Source organism: Platalea leucorodia (genome assembly GCF_965183815.1).
Source record: "Platalea leucorodia genome assembly, chromosome: 3".
Lineage (NCBI taxonomy): Eukaryota > Metazoa > Chordata > Aves > Pelecaniformes > Threskiornithidae > Platalea > Platalea leucorodia.
In genome coordinates, this window is record NC_138825.1 from 98748447 (window position 1) to 98770359 (window position 21913).

Here is a 21913-nt window from a genome sequence, read left to right on the forward strand (position 1 = left end):
AAAACACCTTCCCCTCACCCTTCCCTTCTTCCCAGGCTCAACTTCACTCCCAATTTTCTCTACATCCTCCACCCGAATGGCGCAGAGGGATGGGGAAAGGCAGTTGTGGTCAGTTCATCACGCGTTGTCTCTGACGCTCCTTCCTCCTCAGAGGGAGGACTCCTCACACTCTTCCCCTGCTCCAGCATGGGGTCCCTCTCACGGGTGACAGTCCTCCATGACTCCTCCAGTCCCCCCTCCCACGGGCTGCAGTTCTTCACGAACTGCTCCAGCATGGGCCCCTTCTTAAATATGTTATCCCAGAGGCGCTACCACTGTGGCTGACTGGCTTGGCCTTGGCCAGCGGCAGGTCCGTCTTGGAGCCAGTTGGCATTGGCTCTATTGGACATGGGGGAAGCTTCTAGCAGCTTCTCACAGAAGCCACCCCTGTAGCCCCTGCCGCTACCAAAACCTTGCCATGCAAACCCAATACACATGTGCAGTTCTGTTGACCACAGATCTCCCAAGTTACCTTATTTTCTGATATAACCCCCCCCCCCGCAATGTGTCAGGAGCCTGTGTGTGGCATTTTTCACGTGCCCTATTACCTACTCCTTCCTTTACACTTACCGCTCCTACTCTTAGCCCTATTTCTCCTCTCTCTTCAGATTAGGTTCAGTGCTGCGGTGTCTCAGATTCTGTGATCTTCAGGTTTTCTGGTGAACAGGGTAATGGAGTGGAAGAGACTGCATGACAGTGTTAATTGTTTCTGTAAAATTTGTGTTTGAAATGTGATAGATCCACAGCCATGTCGTAGAAGAGATAGTGACATCTTGGTGAGAATACAAAGCTGCAAAAAATATTCAAAGACTGGAAAAAGTTAGTGAGATGTAAAGGACTCTCCCTATTTAACTCAAAAAGTAGATTCAGCAGTATCTCACAAGGAGAAAATATAGGCTTCTAAAGGTTTCTTAACTTGAAGAGTAAGGTGGAATGGATGAGAAAAGTCTGACAAATTCACATGCTCTGACAAATATAAGTTACTTGTTTCAGTACAGGAATCACCGGGTGAAATTTCATACACTGTGATGCAAAGGAGGTCATAAACTACAAAATACGTGAAAATTTAATGGGAAGACTTTTAATAGAAGATCCTTTATTTGAGTTTATTTAGCTAGTCCAAACTCCTCACGGTATTTACAACACAAAGGAGGTGTATAATTTCTTAAATTTTGTCTTACCTGGAAATTCTACTTTTAATATTTCTGAAGTTCATTAATACTTAAAATTTGACTGAGCTCTTCTTTATATTTTTCCACTGATGATCATTTCTTTGTGTATATGTAATTCTTCTAAATCACTTAGTTTCTTGCTCTTGTCAATTTTTACTATGTCAGCTTCACTTCTGTGGCTTGATCTCGTTTATTCCCCCCTCTAGCATAGTTTCCTCTTTATTGTTTGATGGCTGTCTAGAGTCAAAATCTGTTTTCAAACCGCATCGTTTTGTTCCATCCTTTAAAAAGTCTCATGACAGTTAAACATTAGTTCATTTCTCTCCTATGTCCAAGTGTCGCTGCATAGCGCAGTCAGGAAGCCTGTTCTGTTTGCACGGCCTGGGTGACAGCATATATTTGAGCCCTCTGCTGCTGGCATATAGTGCCTAAGGAACACTGTTGTAGTGGAAGATGGATGGAACAGACCTGTGCTCTAGGCTAGAGAGGGGAACGTTTCTGCTATGGAAATTTCTGTGCTGATGTGCTGGAGATACATTTGATGTATTTGTGGTTTTGAGTGGAACGAAGTGGTGGAAGAGTGATACAGAATTAAGCTTACTGTAGGAAATGTACATGTATTGCTCTAGCACATTGTCAAAACTTAAAGACTTTACAGTGGATTCTTCATATTTATTTGGTTTCTTTGTCCATGCATGTTTATTAAAAAATATTCTGAATTCATTACGAGGATTTAGCACAGACCTTTTAGGCCATTAATGTAAATAGGCACTTCATATACAAGGTGTAGTATGCTAAAGGTTTCTGGTACAGCATCATGATCTTGGGCTGGATCTTGTGTATATGCTGTAGTGAGAGTGAGAGTTGTTTGCCATTTTCAGCTCTGAAAACTGCTTCTGGTTTTGTAAGAGGAGGTCATTTCAGTTTCTTTCTGGAACTCTGATAATATGCATTGGCCATGGACTGGTTGGAAGGAGTAGAGAACTGCTACTGATACTTCACAAATGCAGCCAAACATTGTGAAGCCCTTTTTCAGTTGTTTATTGGGAAAATTCAGTGAATTCCTCATGTTGCTTCTGTCTGTTCAATAGAAGAATTGTCTCTGTAATGGACTTTATGCCCAATATGTGTTAAAACTTTGGAAATCTGCTAAAGAAGGATTTTTCATGACTGAAGAAGTCAGGATCTTTTATAGGCACATGCTGTAATTGTCACTTGGCAGGTTTAACATTCATAATTGGCACTTAGGCAACATATAATCCAAATAGATGGTGATTTAAGTATTACAGGAATAATCCTAAAGTTGAATAGTTTAAAAAAATTTGCACAATATTGCTTACAAGTAAGTTTTCTCTTGTTACGCACTTTTACAACATGTCTACTTATTTATTCCTATTGATACATTAGGAAAGCTGGGTCTTTTTGATTTCATTTAAGTTAGATTTTCTCCAAACACTCTTTTTGGAACAGTCCAATGGTTTGACATGTATCATGTATCATGGATGTATCATGTATCATCTTATATTTTTACTATACAAAGAATATTTTTTAAAGAAACCAGACATCTTTCTTGTAGCTCGACATTTTATTAGCAATTCCAGTTTTAAAATAAACTCCATTGTAGAAAAATTCCAAAACTTCTAATATCTAAGCATCAAGATACATTTCAAGATTTATTTTTATTTAATCATTTGTAAGCAAACAAGATCTGGAGACATTTCCAAAAGTCTGGGCAATGCGATATTAGAACTCTGCAGAAAGTATTCCTAAGAATTAACGCTACAAACTTTGGAGAGAACCTCTGAAAACGAGCACATTATGCTGCTCAGTGGATGCAAATAAAAGCCTGAAAACCTCTGCTGTCTGTATTATTAGGCTCATAAGGCAGCTCTGTGGACCATACATTTTCTGAAGCCTCTCAACCTGTTAGTGATTCGGTAAGTCTGAACTTGAACAGAAGCTTTCAGAGCCAAGCACTGTTTGTACAAGATGAAAGCTACCGACCTCTCTGATTTGACTAAAATACAATTAAAGGTAGTGCAGGAATCATGACTTTTTTTGAAGGTACCGTTGTGAATACCACTGGCCATAAGTACTTTTCCACTGCTCATAGTTTGGGGTTTTTTTGCTATGCTATTTTCCATTTTTATGTACTTTCACTATCCTTACTTAGGAAAGAACAACAGATACCTTATTTTAGTCTTCTTTCAGAAAATATCCTGAAGCTTTTATTCAGGTTTTACTCTGCCGTATTCAGGCACATTCTGACATATTAAACTAATTTTGGAAACAAATAAATATGACTTCGTCTGATCAAGAGCTGAGAAAAACGTAAGCTTTGCCTTTGGAAGTTGGCCTTTAGTTTAAAAGATGATTACTTTTCAAAAGCATCTAAATTATCTCAGGGCATAAGTCACATTTTCCAAGGCAATAGTTACTTGGGGATTCCCAGCTTTAGATGGTTCCAGCATAAGGGAATTAACACCCTTAATTAGATGTTACGGATTCCTGTTCAAAATATGAGAAGAACTAGGAGACAAAGAACGGAATCAGTAGGAGTCAGCATAGCTCACTGGGAGATACAGCAGACAAAAAATGTAGAGGAGAGGAATAAAACTTAAATAACTCGGTTAACTCTTGGGGGATGAGGCTGACTTTATTTAGTCAGGCTGCAATCAAGGGAAGAAAACAGGCAAATATGGGGGTAATAGTCCTTGAACATAACAATGAAACTAATATTTTTTAAAAGTAAACATTTTAAAAACATTCTATGACCTTTAAGAAAACTTACTAAAAATGCTTATTAGTTCAGAAAGAGGTATCGGTACAGCCTGAAGGTGAAGAAAATTATCAGCGAAGTAAATGGCTACTCCAGTCAATTCATAAATACATTTCAGCCTGTGCAGCACCATCAGGATAATACTGCTTGAAACATATTAATTATTTTCATTTACCTCCTTATCCATCATAATCATGAACATAAAAAAAACCTAAAAAGGTTCCTACCTATAATTTTCTCGTTCCCACACTGCCTTGCTCAAATCCATTCATTCTCTAGAAACTAAAGCAGCATGCATTCTTCATTATTACAATTATGTAACCTCTTAACTATTTTTGTGTACTGCTTTCTCTAGTTGCAGTACAATTTCTTTATTTTTAAGGATTTTCACTTACCTGTGTTTGACAACGGTTCCTTCTGCTTTTTCTCTGCTGTCATTATAGGGACCAATGAAGAGTAACAATATTGTTTTCTTCATCTTATTTGCCACAAGACTACATATTTAATTTTTCTTTATTCCTGTGACCTCAGTCCTGTATCTTGTGCACCAGGCTACCTCAATCTTCTTTAGAACATTCCTCAAGGATTGCAGTTTTCAACCTCAGAAGCAGAGGTGAAAATTTAATACTGTATTTCCCCCTGCTGAATGGTCAGGAATTCAGTTTTATATTTAGTCTTAGGGATCAGTTGGTTTTCCTCTCCCTTATGCTCTATGTTTTTTCTATACTGTCTCTATCAAGTTCCCCTGACCTCAGCTGTCCATTCCTGCCTACATATTTCCATGCTTTCCTTATGTTCTGTCTTCTGCCATGTTATTATATGGCAAAAATGGTGTAAAATATTGTCTTCGAAGTAACTGTCATTGCCTTAAGAGAGTGAATTCCAAGAAATTTCATTAATCTGGTGTTGCATTATATAAGATATAATGTAAATCAGGAAACAAATTGATAAATACAGAAAATGCTAGTCAGAGGACTGACTTGTAACATAGCAAATTTATGAATTAATATTCACACAAATTCAGACATTTAGCTCAAGCTAAATCAGAATTATTTCCCTTAAAGTGGAAAAACAGACACCTAACTTTGAGCTGCACCTCATTTAGAAACCTGCTGCAGTAGGATATATCCCAGTTAACTTTTGCCATCATGAGTTAGGTGTCAAACATGAGTTAGTGGTCTAGGCTTCCTCTGTAATTTAGAGAGGGAGACAGAAGCCCTTATAGAGGGTAATTAATCCTGTTCTGAAATAAGTATTTAAGATGGGATAAATTGCTTTTCGGCAGTATTTCTTTTGACTGTAGAGAAAGAATGAACAATTAGAGTGAGCACTTATATTCCAAAGTGGTCACATGAGGTAACATGAATTCTGTCCCCCGTGGGCAACTTAAGGTGGATGGTTGTAAAAACTCCCCCATAGTTTATCACAGACTCACGGAGTGGCTGAGGTTAGAACAGATCTCTGGAGGTCATCTTGCTCAGGCAGGGCCACCTAGAGCCGGTTGCCCAGATCTGTGTCCAGACGGCTTTTAAATACATCCAAGGATGGAGACTCAACATCCTCTTTGGGCAACCTGTGGCAGTGCTCAGTCACCCTCACAGTAAAAAAGTGTTTCCTGGCGTTCATATGGCACCTCCTGTGTTTCAGTTTATGCCCATTGCTTCTGGTCCTGTCACTGGGCACCACTGAAAAGAGCCTGGCTCTGTTTTCTTTATGCCCTCCCTTCAGATTTTTATATACATTGATGAGATCCCCCTGAGCCTTCTCTTCTCTAGGCTAAACAGTGGCAGCTCTCTCAGCCTGCCCTGCTATGAGAGATGCTCCAATCCCTGAACTCTCATTCAGCTCCTCATCCGTCCCCAGGCAGAGCTCCATGCACTCCAACTGCTGTCTCACATAAAGGGCCATTCCCTCTCCTTGTCTTCCTAGCCTGTCCTTCCTAAAGAGCAGGTCTCCCTCCATTCCACGTGCCTCCTTAGTATTCAAATGCCTAATTTTTTTAAATTGGTGAAATTATAGGATTGGCAAAAAATGTAAGACTATTCAACAGCGCACAGCTTCTGAAACTGAATTCTGGTATTTCCACGTCTGTCTAATTATATTCCTATTTGTAGTACTCCTTAGCTTTGTGTTAGTATTTATTCATGCTAAAGTGTACACGTTCAGTGAGTCAAACTGTGTGTAATATTTTAAATGAGTGGCCACGAATATTAAAAAGATTTTTCCCTTTTAACTGTTATAGTAAATAATGTCTCAAGCAAAAATAAATCTAAAAGTAAAGGGAAAATTCTAAAATCACATTGTAATACCCTGAATACATCTAACGCTTACTGTCCTATAGCATTTAATATAGTGGTATGCAAACAATAACCATATTAAAGTGAAGCTTCTTCTTTGCATTATAAGTCTCCCCAACAACTCATGATAGGATGAAAATAAACCACCTTTGTGTTCTGTTCAAACTGTAGAATTTATGTGGCGTTGGGTGTCATGCCAAAAGTGATACTCCAGGTCTTTCCAGTCTAAAGTGACAGGGACTCTCCTTACCAATGGCTTTAGCGTATCACTCATCTGAAAAAAACTACCCCATCAATATCTAAAACCATGCTAGGTGTCTGGCTTAGTCCTCAGTCAGAAGAAAGCATGTCTTCTGAGTCATCAGTATCTGTTCCAATACTCTACCTGGTGTTTTACTTTGAATTGTGCTATGTACCAAACAGAGCTTTGTCCACTTAGCTTGTGAAAACCGATAGAATTGCAGCACAATCAAATGTGACTATTGATAAATACATTCAGTTAGTTGATACAATGCATCTACTGTTCCACGGGAGGTGATTTTCTGCCTTTCTTCTGCAAGATTTCAATACGATCTCTTAACTCATCATTCTGAAGTCAAACAGTGGTACTGTATTTAGAGGACCAAGTTAAAATGACAGGTGGAGGACTTGCAAGCCCTAAGAACATATGTCCATGTTTCAAATTATGCAGTTGAATCTAAATTTCTTCTATTTCAAATGAACTTGTAATCTTCAAGCCTGTGGGAAAAATTTCTGCTTTTGCTAAGATTAAAACCAGTCTGATCCCTTCTGAAGGACAGAAGATCAGAGGAAAAGGAGGCTGGCTAAGAACCTCAGGAAGTCACCCAGTCCATTTTCCTGTCCCAAAGAGTTATGCGTCAGTGCATGTCACTCCTGACAGATGTTTTTCTAATCTTTCCTCACTGTGCTCCAATATTTGGGATACTACAGCCTCTTAGACACCTGTTTTAGTTCTTTGTTATCCTTATCTTGAAAACATTTAGAAACCATAAGGAACAGAAACCATCATAATTTCATTTTTACAGCATAAAAAGGTGCATTTGACCTGAAATGATTTATGCACTTTTAAGAAAAACGAAATAAATGAAGGACCTCACATGGTTTCCAAATACAACTATGTCATGGTATTGGCCTAATACTGCAGGGTCAGGGCACTTGCTGAGGACTACAAGACCTTAAATTTAATCCTCTCTTTCATCTTCATGGATCTGAGCCTGCATCTCTCAGAAGACTCCCTTAATCCTCAGACTGTACCGCATCTCTAGTATATAGTGAGTAACTAGGGCCTCCCGATCTCTCCTGTTACACTCTCTAACAAGATGTAAAAACCTTTGCTGGAACATGTGCCATACCTGTTAGCTAAGTGCCTACCTTCTCAGTCTTCTGGTCTCTGACTCAGTGATTATTTATGCATTATATCCATAGTGAAACAGTATCATCAGTGGTCCAGGATGGTCCAGGATAGACCAGTGCTTAAAGAAGCAGGAACCTGGTTTTAAGGTAGGTCTGTTTGTTTCTGGATAATGATTTAAACAGAAGTCTCAAACCTTCCAGGATAGTGCATTAACAACTAGTAATTTATTTCTTATTGCTGGATTTAAAAGAGCAAGGACATACACTGTATTTCAAACATATTTTAAGCAATTCAGCGTAAGACTGGACACTAAAAGGCTTGCAATGGGATTAATGTCAATTTAGAAGGGACAAATCCCTAGACTGTAGAGTTGATGAAGCTCTATGCTGTGACTATACTTGACCTGAACTATGGACATAACTTTAGTTAGTGTGACACAAAAAGAGGAATTTGGATTCTGATTACTGCCTTCTGGTGGGGGCATTCAGCCAAATTGAACCCTTGTCTTCTGCTGTTTATGTAAAAGATGCAATAGGTCAGTCTTTAAACAGTAATTTAAAAATATGGTTTCAACCATACATGGTGTTGAAATAAAAGATTTCAGGTATGATTTTGAACAAAGAGTTTACATTTGCCATGCCTTTCAACATGAAATACAGGCGTTAGGACGCACCATTTTCCACACATTTTGATGTCTGTAATAAATGGTTTGTTGATTAGTAATGTCTGAGATCTCCCTCTAATTTGGGAGGGAGGTCCAATAATCTAAAATAAAGTTTGCTTTATTTAAGTAAACAGTTTTTCTGTTCATTGGACAAAATGGTAACTTCTGATTTTTTTATTAAGGACTTTCTAAATATAAAATATAATACAAAAAAAAGTTTAAATTAATAATTAATGTTTTTAATGACACTTTGTCAAAGTTCTTCTGCTGGACTAAACAGCATAACGAAAACTCCGCTAGTGCCCTCCTCCCTGCTGGTAGTAGTTAGCTGTCTGGTTAAATACAGAGGCTTGCTGCATAAGTGCCTTGGTTTTCAATGAATATTCCCCTAAATTAAAAAGGATAAAAATGATGTTTTTAACTATATTTCCAAGTATTGTTAAAATATTTTAAATATTAAAGTAATATTCAGTTTTTTCTTCCAGTTTATATTTCAGTTTAAACTTACTACATTTTTTTTTGCCAGGTCTGTTTTCATTTGCATTTACTGTTTTGAGGTCTGGGATGTCTGCTTCAGCCTTGTGTTCTTCTGTGCATTTTGTGCCAACTTTATGTTTCTAATGATGGGGTTATTTATGAAAGTAAGCCAGACATGGTAAGTAGGAGAAAAAAGAGGAAACCCAATAGCAATAATTTCCTTGCAGTCTTAGGTATGGATGACATGGCCCCCCAAAAGCAAATCTTTTCAGCTTGCATTTTCTCACTTGGAGGGAGGACAATGGAAGGAAACTAATACTTCACAGCACTCCAGAAACAGCTTTGGCCATTTTATAGAGTAACCAGTGGACTGGCTGCCTAAATCAGTGCTGGAGTTCTATAGGTTTAGGTTTATTCTGAAATTAAGCAAACCTCGTTCCTTCAGTCTTTTACTCCAGAGTACATATTTTGCCTCTTATCCTGCTCCAGTTGGTCCAACTCCTTTCTTGAAGTTAGATGCCCAAAACAGGATGCAGTACTCAATTTGAGCATCTATCCGTGTCTGTGGGAGTAGAAATGATACTTCATATTGCATTGTCTGCAACACTGTTATTTATGCATCCCAGGATGATTTATTTTTTCACAATAGTTAGACAGTGTTGATTCACCGTGGTTTGTGAACAACAGTGACTCCCAGATTCTTTTTTGAAGAAATTCTGCCCAGTCATCTTGCAGTTATACTTTTGGTAAACCCTAAACAGAATAATACTTTGAACTTGTCTTCTTTTTTTATTGCATTGGTCTTTTCTCCAATTTGTTCAAGTATTCAAATTCTAATTCTATCATTAAATCTGCTTATACACTCTCCAAAACCTAATAAGAAATGCAACTGTAATAAATTACTCTTTTATTTGATAATCTAATTTACTGATTACACATTACTGAATAGTACCAGATGTAAGGAAAATTTATGTGGTTTTATACTCAATCATCCCTCCCTCTGGACAATGAACTATTAATTTTAAATTTTCTTTAAAAAAATAGTTAAAATAGCTTCCCAAGTGCTTTTGCATCCATCTTAATTTAGTTTCATCAAGATATTTTTCTTTGATTGTTTGAAATAAAGTCTCATGAAAGTATAAAAAAACTTTTTACAAGTTAATACGTATTATCTTTTCTTCTTCTCTCCTATCCACAAGGCCTATTCCTGTTTTAGAAGGAGATTAAATTGGTTTAATGTAGGGAATTCCCTACAAATCTCTGAGGCTATGTCTTAGAGACCTTAAAATTGTTTGGTTGTTTATTGCAGTATTTTTCTGAGAACTGCAGCTGGCTGACTAGTTCATAAGTTCCTAATTCGCTCTCTGCCTCCTTTTAAAATGTGTTGTGAACCTTATTTACCTCCTACAGATAGCGTGTCAGAAAATTCTCTAGAAAATAGGAAACATGAGTTTGAGATTAAAGACACATTTTAAACCCAAGGCAGTCATTCCCTTAGCAGTGTGTTAACCTCAAGGCGGTTATGCAGAAACCATTCCATTGTAGTCTAGAAGGAAAGAAATAAATCCAGGTCCAGCCTACTCTCAAGCAACAATTCACGACAGGATCATGAGTGGACAGGAATGGCTTACTGTTGTCTGCTATTATATGCAACATTTCTGGAGAGGGTGGATTTCAGACATGTCACTATCCTTGGGATTTTTTATTGTTTGGGCAGCAGAGTCTCAAATTTTTATGTTGTTATTCTGAGTCACTTGCATATTGCTATGTGCTATATATGTCATATGGATGCCAAATCCTCAGTTTTGAAACCTACTCCTGGGACCAAGTGCTTAAATATTTTTGTTGGATCTCTTTTCAGATCTTCTTTGAATAGAGGATGCAATGTGATTCTAGGCTAAGGGTTTCCAGATGAAAATACCAGGGGCAGGGAGGGCACAGGAACAAACTGTATTGGAAAGACAGGTGGTGGTCATTCTTAGGAGCAGGTCTGGTAGACACTATGGTGACCTTTCTGAGGGAAGAACTGTGACTATAGGCTTACTGGATTTTGCTGCCTTTTTGCAAGGTTAATAACATCTCTCTAAAAAAACAGCTAAGGAGGAAAAAGAATGCATGTGTAGGGCAATTCCGTTGCAAGAGGAAACTTATCTCTTGAAAAGTTCCCAAAGATCCCAATACACTGCTTGGCAGAAGTCCAACATTTTTTATTGGGACTTTTAAGATCATTGCTTCCTATACAAATTGTTCTTTGTGCCACAGATCTTGGCCAGACAAAGTGTAATTTGATAGTGCCTTTCCTCAGGCAGGCCAGATCATATGGGCTGTGGGCCAACTGCTGTAGCTGGTAGGTCCTCTTTGTACTACTGCTGCCATTGAGCGCCTTGGGTACCTCCTAATTTCCATAATGATGCTATGTGGTCCTTTGCCCTCATCCCACCAAGCTTTCTCTTCCTGTGTCAGTGCCAGGCAGAAATGTTGCCTGAAGAAATGTGAAGGAGTGGTAGTGTAGGAAAAAAAGTAGGGAAAATTATTTTTAATCTCAACTATTCTTTTGATCAACCTACCATTACTAGACTCCACTTTAATATTGTTTTATGAATCATTTCCACAAAATCCCGAAGAAGAGGAGAAGGACATAGTTCATTTATAAAGCACACAGGGCACTCAAGTGATTTGACTCTGGTCATTGCAGCAGTACGAACAATAATTAGACCTCAGCAAAAAGGTAGGTTATTTCCCGCTACTGGTTCCTTCCATCTTGTTTGCAATACGTTTTTGTACAGAGCACCACAGCTATTTATAAACTGCAACTGGGAGCTGAGAATAAGAAGAGTTTTGTGTTCATATAATGACAATGTCAGGAGAGCAATACTTGAGCTAAATTGGGATGGCCTCTACAAAGCCCTATTTTTATGATTGTAATACTACTGGTATTTTAGGGCTTGAAGTCTCTCAGACACAGCCCCAGCTTCAAGTGATTTATCTCTTCTTACATATAAAAATAAATCAATTTATGTTAAAAAGACTTTTTTTTTGAGTAAAGCCAAGCTCAGTACTGGTTTTAATTTTAGCTATATGAAATTAGTCAATAGGACAGGCTGTTCACCAGAAAATACAAGCAGTTTACAAGAGGAGGCCAAATAGTGGTTGTTACAATACTGTGTTATTTTGAGGAGAGAGTAGGGATGTGGGTAGACAGGTAGATACATTAAGGAAAAAAACATGTCTTCCAATGCCCTTGCAATGGTAGAAAATGCAGTACAGTTCTACCTAGTCTGCATATGCCTGCAAATGAGAATCTTGGATATTATTTTTGTTTCTCCTTTCTCTTGTTCTAGGGAAAAAGACGACTGCACAAGGGAGTGGGGAACCTCACATTTCCAATCTTACTTATGCTTTGCAAGGGAGGTATCATTCCAAAACTTTCTAGAAGAAAATTCTTCTCTAGCTCATTTGCCACTAAGACAAGACACCTATGGTGTTTGGTTTGGAGCAATTTGACCTGGAATTATTACCTTGCAAATGCTGTCTTCTAAGAAAAAAAAAAAAAAAAAAAAGACATAAGCTTTTTTCACTCTCTTTGGATACACTGGGATAAAATGCTGTAGAAATATGAGCTAGAAGCAAATTGACTTAGTGTCAATTTGAGCTCCTACCAAATTATTAGATTCTATTACTAGAACAGAAACCTGCAACCCAGTGCACCTCCTGCTTTTGCCAAATAGATGTTACAGAACTATATATTAAAAGATATACATTTTTAGATTTTCTAAAGAAAAAGTTTTTTAAAGCAATGAAAACTCTTCAAATTTGGCAAGATACTTGCCTCTCATTTGAGCATACCAATAAAATAACAGTAAGGCATGTGTGATTCCCTTCTTAAAATTATGGAAAAGGAGTTTGCAGTTTTGATTTACAACTTTCTGGAACTGGAATTAAAAGCAATGCATTACTGCTCGGTTCATGGGTAAAACACCTTTTAAACCTACTGTTCATATTCATTCAACACAAATGTCTTCGGAGGCAATGGGGAATGAGTCAGCATCAGAGCTGTTATTGTTTTTAACACTTCCATGGATATGACTAGGAAAATATAGTTAAGAAAATGATAGCTTCTCATTTTCTGCAAAAGGACATTTAAGAATAATGGGACTTACACGGCACTTTCAAAATGTAAAACAAGTACAGACATGTCCTGGTTAATAATTGCCAATTGCCTTTTGTCACTGTCTAGTGATTTGGAGATCCGAGACGAGAAAGGCAAAGGGAAGTATTAAATATAGCTGTCCAGCTGGTTAAAACAAATAATGGAATAGAAAAGTAGAACAATGACATGAAGTTAAAGAAAAAAAACGGGTAAAGTTCCTTTTTGATATACATGAGGATTAGGTAAACTTGTACTCTCATCTAATTACAAAACACAACCACTGATGTTGCTATCTGATAATTGCAAGTAAATTATACAAATTTACAAATATTGATATTCACAGAGAACTGGTTTTACTCCAACACATACTTAACGAAACATTGTTAGTTGTTAATATTGCTAATGTTTCATGAATAAGGGAAAAGGTGAAATTAATTAGCTAACTTTTTTGACAGAGGTTTTTTAATCAGCTGTGGTTGTACTAGAAAAAACAGCTATCTATGTGTGTAAAAAATGCCTTGTTGAAACTAACTTCCATCTTACTCCTTTGGTAAAGGGAAATCTAGTATATTAATATCCTGAAGCTACAAATACAGAAAGTGTTCTAACAGCTCAGCAATTTTTTCATGTATTTATGCTGTTTACATGCTTAAATGCTGATATAGGTCAGTGAACTGTAGCAAAGACCTCTGTTAGCCATTGGAAAAGCCTAGAATCCAAATACACCTGCACTTTGTACCCAGTGTCCATAATCAAATGCAAGTCTTTCTACTGGCCTTTAGGGGCACGGAAGTGAAGTACTGACAGCTTATGAACTTGTTGCCCAAAATAGCTTAAAGTTAGCTTTCACTGCCAGTGCTTGTACATGTGTTGTATTCCTCTTCCTTACTACTGTGTAACGTCTCCATGCCTCTGAATAAGGCTGAGGAAGAAAAATTTGTATGCTGAGGGAAAAGCAAATACTGACATAGTTTAAGACCAGCAAAATTTTAATAAATTGTTGAGTAACTGAAAGAGCAGACAGTGCATGCTGGGTCGCTGAATGAATTTTGAAGAATCAAAGGAGACTGTGCAGACAATCCATTGAGGATTTTCTCTTGAGGTCAGAGCTTACCAAGACAGGACCTTAGAATTTCAGTCAGTAAGAAAGATGTAAATAGACAATGATTATAAAAAAAGAGAATAATGGGGCAGGAATCTCTTAGGGAATCTGTTTCTGAACCTTGTGTTTTAGAAGCACATCCTACAAGTATACATTACCCCATGAGCTGAGGTGATCCAGTGCTCTTTACAATCGTTCTCACTTATATACCTTGCTGTTAGTTCTGTACTATGTTTAAGTACCTTTGCATTAATCAAAGTCATAAGACTTATGACTTAATTTTGACACTTAATTTTTATCATGTGATTTGAAAGCAGCAGGATTTGAGGATAATTTTGATAGGGAACAATTAATAATACATGGATATGTATACAAACTCAAATGATCTTTTACATAAACAAAACCCCATAATGGAATATACAGTATTCTTAGTAAAGCATTAGTGAAGGCATGAGAACTCTTTCTTTTCCATTTTTCAAGTCCAAGTCACTCTTTGTGAGAGAGGAATTGTGTCAGTGCTTCAAAAGTCTTAGTCTGAACCACCTGCTTTCATATGTACAAACAGAATAAATAAATGCTAATGCATACATACATGCATAACTGGTACTAGTTCCTTTAGTCACAAACAGTTTGAGTAATCTCAGTGAAACCCATCATCAATTTATAATCAATTTTGTATTTTCATTATGTAAATCAGGAGGAGTTAAGAAAGCATGTGGCAAAGCTTACTTACAGTGCATCTATAGAGAATGATGCTGACTGTATGGTCCTTCTATCTTTCAGTACATTTTAAAAGCTCCTGTAATCTTTATCTATTAGGAATTCTGATGAAACATTTAGAAGGACACAAGATAGAATATTTCTGTTATGGTGCTTAAAATGTTAGGTGCAAACTCTCTTCTGACTGTAATGCAAATTGGTCTCTATGTATTTTGTAAGAAAGCTTAAAACATATTGCCATTATTGATATAACATGGGAACCACAATGCAGTGCACAGTTAACTGAATTTTAACTTTTATTAAGTTTAGGCTGCAGTGTTCAAAAGCTGTTCTTTTATGTCATGTGTATGGAACAGTGATATTGTATTTGGTCCCTAGCAGCTTGCCATGTCTAATTAACGCCTACACATGTATTTGAATGCTATCCTAACACCCATAATTTGTAGAACCTTCGTTATGGGTAAACTTGCAGCAGTGCAACAAATGTAATGAAAAAACCCCATCATTTTTATCTTGTAGAAGCTCCAGTGAATAAAACAAGTTCAGTCTGTATCTTGCTCATACTGCATTGCTTAGAAAGGTGATCATGATTTCAGAGGGTTTTTGATCATGGGATTCTTTTTCTGACTGGGATTTTGGGATGCTTCTAACGTACATATTATATTTGGCACACCCAGTTATCCTGATCTCAGGATGCGTCAAGAGTTTTATGTTCTCTTTGCATTTGTGATCTTTAAACTTATTAAAATATGGATGGTGTTCCAGACTTAACTTTGAAATATTACACCAAAGATTGTAGTTATTCTTTTGTATGATTTTCTCCTGCATAATTGTAGTTTGTCTCTAGTCTACCACTGAGATAAAGGACTTTTACTTTGTAAAATTTATTTGCTATGGTGAATTTCTCCTGCTACTATTTTAATCTTTGTTGATCTGGATTTATAGTGACCTCTCTTAGAGAAATTGTTTTGTATAACCTGTTTTTTTCTTAGGATTTAAATGATTGCTTCTGCTGGATCCCTGAGTATTTTTGGTCTAGTTTTCATCTTCAGGATTATTTCTGTTTTCAATTAGTTGGGTTGCTGTTTTCTTGGTGACCTACTTGGCTATCACAATGTCCAGACTCAGTCTTTTTGGCTATGCTTTTCTTTAAAAGGCTCTTTCTAGAAATCTGCCTGCTTGAACAGCATACATATAAAACAACAGTTCAAGTCTTCTTTCTGATGATGTGCAAAATTTGCCACAGCATCTGTTAATCTTGGTGTTTTTCCATGTTGGCTTTAACCACGGTATTGGAGTGAACGTATAGGCATGTTGTCTTTTCTATCAACTCTAAGCTGTTGAATATTACAATTCCCACTTTATTCAAATTCTAGTTGCAATGTCCAACTGTGACTTCCCTTGGACAATATTTATGTCAATGGCATAAATGGCACTTTCTTACCAAGTAAATCTATTCCTTTAATAATTGAGAACCACACCTACAAGAGTAAGCCAGTGACAAAACAAACTAGAAAATATATTCCTGCTAACTCTTTTCACATCTCTAGATTTAACACTAAGGACTTATTTATATGGCTGATTTTAGCTGGCTACAGTTAAAAATATAATTAAGTATATTGACATGTAGCACAGACTGGAATTTCTAACCTTCCTCAAAGTCAAGTGATGCTAAAACAAACTGGTCAGTAAAAATGTCCCTTAGAGGTGAAACAGGACAAGAAATGTTAAACTGTTGTCTGTTCTACTATTCATTTATCTGAGTTCAAAGCCTGTAGGCAAAAATCTGGGATTGAATCCTTTCTCCATTACTGTATCAGTAATTTATTTTTCATTATGGTCAGCAACAGAAAGGTTAAAATGTGTATAAACAGAGCTCTGTACTAAGGTAGCACAATCACATAGCAGTGACCATGTTGCAAAGCAATGGGGGACAGTGTCTCTGAAGTGACTCTTCAGCTGTCACGAGAGTTACAAACATGCAAGGCAGGGCATACGGTGAGAAAATAGACTGTAAAGGCAAACTAGTCAGTAGTAATTAATAACAATTATAGGGAGAAGCAATCGTGGCAGTCATAAATAAGTCCTTTTCTATTTAGAGGCTGTAGAATTTGCCATTAACCACAAACTTAAAGTGCTGCCACAGCAGAATTCACTTTTTTAAAGACTATAGACGTATGCACAAACATAAAAATGGGAGTAAGGTTGAGAAACCAAGCACTAAAAAGTTTGTAAGAGCCAGAATGAAATATGCCTCTGCAATCTTAATTTGGCATCCAAGTGCCTATGTATTATGATATAGAAGCACATATTTAAAATATGACCTAATTCATTACAGCTGAGAGTGCACACTATTTGAATTCTTCTCTGAATCATTACCTTTCTCACAGATTTTTCTATGAAATGTATCGCTTGCATCTGAAATCACCACAAAAATTCATTAATTTATTTTCCCAATGCCTATGTGAAATAATGGAGTATTTTATCCCAGTTTGATTTGTGGGAAGCTGAAGTATGGAGAGGTTAAGGTCAAAGGGATCCATTAATTTCATGTGTCTAACTGAGAAGGCTGAGGCCTCATTTTTCAAATAAGATAGTATTTTTAGCAACTCGTATGTCTAGAGCAGAGGTCCCTCTGACAACTGTTACAGTCTGAGTGCTTAACACTTAAAAAATCAGCCTATGTGGTTGCAGTTTTCACTACTTGTACCAGAACCTCTCTGAGGCAGAGCAGCTGGGGACAGCCAGGAAAGGGAAAAATTTCCAAAACTCCGTGTATAAGCTCAGTCATTCACTTTATGGAGATTGTGCAGGAACAGCCTACTCATCACTACAAGCCTTGTAAAGCTTTAATGTTTTCAGTGAGTATGGAATTTGTAAGGATTTTGACTGTTATCTCTCACAGGTCTTTATGGGCATGTGAGTGGCACTTTAAAGCTTTGTAATGTGGCCATCTGAGATAGTATTTCACAGGGACAGCAACAGGTCCATCCTTGAAATATCCCTATCTTGCTCAAGTTCAAAACCATGGCACAAAATATGGAGGAGGGGAAGACAGGGGGAGAGTAAGATGGGGCTAAAATATTACCAAGAAATACATACTTTTAATATGTAGAAAAGAACCTGTTTTTCCTTATTGTCTTCTCGTAAATAAACAAAATGTTATTGCTAACGTTTTCTAAGTTTCCAGGCTCAGACAGATTTCCAGTATGGAAAATGTCAGATTAAACAGCTATTGTTGGGCAAGTTTAAAATAACTGATCCAACTTCTACTGGAAAGTATTGTCTATGGTTATCTCAGCCACCTGTCCTTCCAGTAATTCTAAGAGCCTCATTCTGCTCTAAATTACACCAGTACAAGTCCAAAATAATTTCATTTTTGTAAAAGAAATAACATCAGTACAAAAGTGATATCAAATAATCAAAATAATGTCAAATAAAAAGTTATTTTAAATAATTTCTTTGGTTAAACACATAATGCCTAATATAAATGTACTGAATACTGAACAGCTAAAAATGAGGTAATGAAGTATGGCTTTCTTGCTTCATTAAGTATTTAGCAAGTATTTCTATGTCCAGTTGCTTTTCCAGACACACTCTGGCAGTTTTTCTAGGAGAAAGCCTAGTTTGTTTTCTAGGTTGCCTTCAATTATCTGCATCCTGACAATCAGAAATCCCAGATAAGCAATTTAATGTACATCAAATCTTTTTTATTTTCCAAAACCAGATCAACCCCTCAGCTAAGGGACATGGAGAAGTGCATACATATCTTTTATAATGAAATCCACTGATGTTCATAAAAGAACAATCCTATGCCGAAGGACCAGAGCTCTCTTGCACTTGTATTGAGTAAATCAGGAGTTATTTCAGTGCCATAGAAGGAAATACATGACTCTAAAACTGGGGCAAATGAGAGGAGTGAACTAATTTTAATAAAGTTACATGGAATTAACAGTTAGGACAATTTCTATTCTATTTTCAACTGTAAGTCAGATAAGAAGGTAATGCTTAAGTTTATGTCAATAAAGAGAAGGACAGAACAGTCATGAGTTTGAACGTGAAAAAAATGTACAAATTATGATAAATTAAGCATATTTTTTCTCTTTTTTTCCTTTTGCACATTAAAGTAAGAAGTTAAATATCTATGAGTGTCTTGTCTCTCTAGGCAAATTCCATTGTCCAGAAAATCTATTTTGATGAAGAATTATAGTCAGGACTCTGACTTTTGCCTTACTTCTGCTGTAGCAAGCACAACAGTGTCTTAGCAAGACTAGGATTACTCTTATCCTCCTTATGTTGCCTTTGTTTTCTTACTAATCTGGAAATTAAAAGTATCAGATGACATCTTGGACTTTGTATGTATCTGGAGCTAAGTCAAATCTTTCATGCATGTACATTGCAGTGGCTTTTCGTCATAGCAGCAGCTGTCTTACTTTCCCTATATCCTTTCTTTGAATTGTGACTTATCAGTTTCTCACAGAGAAATCCAGTCTCTTTTCTTTGCTAATAACCTTATTACTTAACTTCAAGTCTCATGCAAACATTAATTCATTTTAAAATTGTGTTACTTTAATAATAGGAAAAGTGGACAGAAAATATATTACATTCCTGTGAAATTAGTCATTTCAGGATCTGATAAAAATATTAGGCATATCATGAAATGCTTGGTATTATAGGCATTATAGGCATTACTGGCTTCTGTCAAGGCTTCTATGAACTCTAAGGAGAGTTGTGTGGAGCTAGCTTCTTTTTCTGAAGGAACATATAAGGATAAGAGGCCTTAGCTCCCCTTCTACCTCACCCATATTCTTCTGAAAATGGTTAATTTTTTGAAATAACGTAGTAACTTCATGAAATAATATTGGTAGAATATTAAGAAGTGACACATGTTACTGTATGGTTTTAAAAATAAGTATGTAAAACTGTACAATTTTATAAATAAATTTTATAGAAAACAGATTAACCTTCTTTTGAAGGTATTGGTCTCAAGTAATCAGGAATTATGTACTACAGATAATGCTTACCTGCTACTTACAATCATTTATTGCAGTTGTTGAAAAATTTATTTGTTTTGCCAGATGCGAGTTTTACAGTATGACCACAACATGTGTTTAAATAGCTGAAATATTTCCTCACACTTGTACAAGTTATTCACATATGAATTACTGTTACATATTTTGAAGAAAATAATAACCTTAATTTCAAGGAAGTGGTATGTGAATAGAAATCCAGAAAGATTTTCATAGAAATAATGTCTTCCCTCCCACCGATTTCAAGAGGTTCTTAACAGACTCTAGTCAAAGGCCTTTTAATTCCTTCTTTTTTAAACAATAATAATCTTAATAATGACCTTCTAAAATAATAATTAAAATATTTTTGTAATATTCATCTTTCATCACACATCTAAATGGAAAAAACAAAAACTTTAGAACTTTTAATTTTTTTCTTCAAGAAAGAAACATGAATACTTAAATGACATTTATAAAACATTTCGAATAGATAATTTGTTTATAGCTACTGTAGAAAAATATTTGCAATTATTAAAATAATTTTTAAATGTACTTTAGGTATTAGATCTAAGTGATGTATATTATCCCTGCTAGCCATGAATTCAGTCTCTGGGAATGACCCAAGCATGTGGTCTTTTGGTAAATTCTTCCCCCCTACCATCAGACCTTATATTGTTGTTTTTAAGGGTTAGAAATGTGTTGCAGAAGACAATACAAAGTGACCATATATCCTGAGTTGGCCTCAAGTGTCCCAGAATGTAGGCACATCCTGACAAAAAGAAAAAAAAAGCAACATTTTCTTTCATTTCCTTTCTGAAGCTGTTGAACTGGATCAAGCAAATAACTGGGTTAAAATAGTAATCTTTTTTTTCCTTGGCTTATTTTTAACTTGGATCAGCTTCTCAATCTGGTTCATCCATGGCCACACAAATAAACGAACCAACAGAACAATGGGGGCAGCACACAAACAGAAGTGAACAGCTGGGATGGAGAGAAATGGGTTGTTCAAATTCAAACTATCATGGGAAGTAGTGGTTGTGAAAGTATCTTTAAATGGGTGACGTATGTCATCCAGGAGGTGCTTATCTTTTCCTATTGAGTACAGAATGAGACCTTGACTTGAGTGGTCAGCCTGGTTAGGCTTAGAAAGATTTCCTGGTATAGTTGTAGCAGTAAACTGGTAGAATAGCTCCATCCATGCCTGGTTTCTTTCAGTACAGATCTGTCTCAAACAAATTCTGTTTGCCTAATACATAGGCAAACCATTAGTCCTCTTTTATTTCCCGCTTCAGTGACGTTTTCTTTACTTACCTATATTTTGGAAATTTTTAATGTTATTTATATAGAACAATATTGTCAGTGTTCACCTTCCTAGCTTGATCCAATAGTAAGTGAAAATAGTGCGTATTTCTATTGGCTTCAGTTGGTGTTGGGTTGGGTTCTTGGTGAATGGTCCTTAAAGAAGAAGAAACATTTAGAAGTGCATTAGTTCATATGTTCTATTTCTACCAGCTGTAACATCATTTAACCTAATATCTTCTTTCTAGCAATGTGAGTAGCCACTTCTATTTTTGCAAAGAGAGTGATAAAAGAAATAAAAAGAAATTAGATTTTAAATGAAGTTTTTATTTCCAAGCATAAGTATAAATAATTTTCAAAAAGATGCAAACCAGAAGAGAATCCTGTCTATCAGGGAATCCAGCCCACTTGACTGGCAGAAGTCAAATATTTTTCATGGGTAAGAAGTATAATTGCCACAGATTATGAAACTTAATTCATACAAAATAATCAAATCATGTAATTTTTGCAACTATGCAAATTTTAATCAACAACTCTTTATATTAAATATTTTGTTTTTAAAAATCTAATGAACTTGAGAGTGTCAAGTCAAGATTATGCAACAACAGAAAACCTCCTAGAAAGTATGATTACTTTGGAGTTCCTCCAGAAGTAGAAGAATGAAAGTTGCCTTACCTTTCACAGCATGGCTGCGTGAACTCTGGTTTTCCTCTTCATGCTGCGTTTAGTAAAATAGCAAGAGGGGCAGTGGTGCGGAGGAGAAAAGAGTGAGACCTAACCACTTCCCGCCAGACACTCTCACAACACTAGATTATGTACTTCTCAGTAAG